This window comes from Microtus pennsylvanicus, chromosome 1, assembly GCF_037038515.1.
Source record: "Microtus pennsylvanicus isolate mMicPen1 chromosome 1, mMicPen1.hap1, whole genome shotgun sequence".
Lineage (NCBI taxonomy): Eukaryota > Metazoa > Chordata > Mammalia > Rodentia > Cricetidae > Microtus > Microtus pennsylvanicus.
Genome location: NC_134579.1, coordinates 130,579,595 through 130,583,471, shown reverse-complemented (window position 1 = coordinate 130,583,471; position 3,877 = coordinate 130,579,595). Strand labels below are relative to the sequence as shown.

Sequence of the window (3,877 nt, the reverse complement as noted above, 5' to 3'; positions counted from 1 at the left end):
TTCTTTGACATGGGAAGAATGTCCATGGACATTAACTTAAAGAGGGAAGAGTGATATTGGTTCACGATTTCCCAGTGTTCATAAAGCCATGGTCACAGGGCTCTGTGCTGATAGACTTTGCACTGCGGCAAAGAGTTGTGTTGATGGAACAAGCTGCCCACCTCAAGGTAGCGGGAAGCAGAGAGATGGGGAGAATGGGTCCGAGATAAGTCCTACGCTTCCAAGGCACCCCAACCATGACCTTCTTCCAGCCAGGCCCCATGTCCTACTTTCTACCACCTACCTGAAATGATTCATCAGGGGATTGACCCACCTATGACATCAGAGCCATCATGAACCATTTGCTTCCCCAAAGCCAGCATGTGCAACCAAACCAACATGGGAGTCTTTGGGGAACACTTCCGATGCAAACCGTAAAATAATCTTTGTTTGACTGTGACAGAAAGAACACAGCTGAGCCCAAACTAACTGCCAGTATTGGGACACTAGTCATTGGCTGGTCCCACCTAGCTAATGAGCACACATGAACCACAGAGTTTGCCAAAACCTGCACTTCCCTAGGGCGAGAACATTGCCAGAGCCAGGAGGAATATACATGCTGCAGATCAAGGAAATCTCTGGAAGGGGCAATGGAACCCTGACCAGCAACGAGGGTTTCCATGCACCCATTATGGCTTAGACATAGGTTTCAGTATCCAGTTTAAGAATCTCAAATTGCAAGTCCTAGATGTGGGGTAAGGGGAAAATTGCTTTCTTTTCACCATATATACATATACACATATACATATATATATATGTATATATATATGTATAAAGTAATGGGTACAGAATCTCTTATGATAGGGTCATAAACTCTGGAGACCTACCATATGACAGGGTACCTGTTAATTATGTATTCTGTACTGGAAATCTGTTGAGTGGAGCTTTTTATGCCTCCTGTAGTAGGGGTGAGGGAGAGGAGAAAGGAGACAGGGCGGGGAGACACAAGGAGGGAGATAGGGGAAGGAAAGAGGGGGTGAAGGGGAGCCAGAGAAGAGAGGGAGAGGGAGAGGGAGACAGGGGAGAGAAGGGAGTGGGAAGAGGGGAGAATGGAAGGATTCCATGTTGTGGTTTGATCTGGAACATATTCAAAAACTCACAGGTTAGAGGCCAAAATAAACTTTTTCCCATCTAGAGCAATCACCTCTGGTACCCAGCCACAGAAGTGGCCTTTCAGGGCCTCTTTACAGGGAGCAACACATTGCATGGCCTCAGAGGCTCTCTGGAACTTGAAAACAAGGCTCTATACGCCCTTCAGTGTTGTGGCTTTCATGCCTTCAAAACCAGCACCACTGGGATGGCTGTGTCCTGCTGCTAGCTGCAGCTGACCTGGCCCTGCTGCAGGGGTCTCTGTGTGCTTTGGCAGCTGCCTCTAAGGAAACACTCCTCAAGGAGGTTCTTTATGAGCAAGGCGCTCCTGCAGGTGTATTTTCAGCTCAGGCTCTTCCTTTCAAATGAAATATGCATTTTCAAAAGTTGGAGACTTCAGTGGGTGTAATCCTGCCCAGAGGCTACCTTTTCCCATTGTCCCAATGTAGAGCACAAGATTTGCTTTTTTTCGAGACAGGGTTTCTCTGTAGCTTTGGTGCCTGTCCTGGAATTGTAGACCAGGCTGGCCTCGAACTCCCAGAGAATCGCCTGCCTCTGCCTCCTGAGTGCTGGGATTAAAGGCGTGCACCACCACCACCCAGCAAGATTTGCTTTTTATTTCTTTTTTTTTTGAACTTGAGAAAATATATATTAATGGACTTCACAAGTAAAAACAATTGTCAATGTTACTAAAAAGTAGTTGTTCCCAGGTTCAAGGTTCCAAGCTCCTTGGATTCCCAGACTGTCTAACATCAAGTGGCCAAAATTTACAAATGTCTCCTTACAAAATCCCTGACACATGATGACGTCATGTGGTGTGGGGCACGGGCACCTCTCTGCTGACACCTGGCAGGAGAGGCTTGCTGTATTTGCACTGAATCCAGACTCGGTACATGGTCAGCTGTTTGCCTCGGTTCGCCTGCAAGCAGCGATCCACCAGGTTCTGCACCTTTTCCAGACCCGCAGCGGTGAAGAGGGCGTGCAGCTCATCTTGTGTGAAGAAGTAAACTCTGGTGCCATCACCTCTCACATAGAAATTTCCAGAGAGACACTGACCTTTTTTAAATCGAAGCTGAGCCATGTCATAGCGGCCATAGTCTCGAAGAAGCATCACCCCTCCAGGCTTCAGGAGCTGGCTGAGCCTGCTGAGAGCCTTCTGCATCTTGTCTGGAAGGATTGCTGAGAGGACAAATATAAGGACGACGACATCAAGACTGCCCTCGGGCATTGGGCAACTTTCATCTTCATCGCACAGATCATGAACAAAGGCAAAACATCGAGAAGGATCATATTCTGAATTTGTCTTGACCAGTTCAATAGCCGTGGCAGAAAAATCACAACAGTAAACAAAGAGGTTTTTGGGTTGTTGTTAGTTTGTAGAATTGGGAAGACTGTGTTTCCTACACCATACCCAACCTCAAGGATTCGGTAGGTGGCCGAGGACCCAGGAAATCCATCACCACAGATTTCTAGGTGACTGAGCTTCCGAGTCACAGTCTCTTCCACAGGAAGCTCCTGAGTGTCACATCCACGGCTGGTCCAAGAACACCCGTGCCGCTCTGTGGTTAAGCCAGGGATGTCCTCACAGCTTCTGTCTTTAGAGACCTCACTCTTCTCGCTGTCCAGGGGTAAGTCCGTCAGGGGATTGTGACTGGGTGTCAGTTCAGGAAATTCGGTAAAAAGCCAGTGTCGATCCTTGAAAAATCCATTTTCATGAATTTTGTAGAAGTCATTCCAGTATTTATGGGCATTGACTTCATAATCAACTTGCTTCTCCGGGCACACCCGCTGGGAACTGTTCTCCTGCACTTTCCTCTCCGCCTCCGGGGCCTGCTCCTCTGACCACTCCACATTGTCCCATGCATTGTAGTGGAAGATGGGCGCCGGATCGCTCAGGAACCGGTTCCCGAACTGCCGTCTTTTCCCGTCCTGGGTCTCCTCCGTCATGCCTTCAGGGGTGGAGGCCACCATGACACCGGAGACGGCTATTTCTTTAACTTGTGTGTTGTGTGTGTGTATGGTGTGTGTGTGTGTACCATGTGTATTCAGTGCTGAGAGAGGCCAGAAGAGGGCGTTGGATGCCCCAAAACTGGAGTTTCAAACGGGGATGAACTGCCAAGTGGGTGCTGGGAATCAAACCAAAGTCCTCTATAAGGGCAGCCAGTGATGGGAGGCGGTAGAGGGGAGGAGGCAGAAATCTTTAATAAATAAATAAATAAAAGCTTTATCAGTATAAAAAAGAAAAGCAAATAATTTTAATAATGTATAATAAATTTTGTATTTTTATTTTATACATTGCAATAAAAATTAAGCTTTCAATATGGAATCTCTGAGGAAGTGAGTATGTTTATTAATTCTACCATGTTTATCAATGCATACTATTTTCCTCATTCAAATTTGTTTTTTCTTTTTGTGATATAGTAGGTATTTGTAATAATTTCTAAAAGCATAACTGAATCAAAGACTTATATGACCAAGCTGCTTAGAGTCACTTCCCTTATCTTTTCTTAGATACCTGCTATACCATTATAGTCCTTTTGAACTAATTGCTGAAGAAAATAACAAGCTTAAAAATATGAAATTCAGGCTATATCATATCAAAAACAGTGACCAAGCTCTCAAAGTAGTTGAAAAGGAGGTAGAAGTGCTGTTCAGAAAATAAAGGAAACACAGGCGGGGCGGGGCACTGAGAGATACAGCCATTTTTAATTTAGGCATAATCATTGAGCCATCATTCCGGGTCATAGGC

At 45.9% G+C, this 3,877-nt stretch overlaps 1 pseudogene; it reads right to left on the bottom strand.

Annotated features, from left to right (window-relative positions):
• Positions 1–1,768: 1,768 nt before the first annotated feature.
• On the bottom strand, positions 1,769–3,099 carry LOC142841109 (tRNA N(3)-cytidine methyltransferase METTL2 pseudogene; annotated as a pseudogene).
• Between the last annotated feature and the right edge of the window lie 778 nt (positions 3,100–3,877).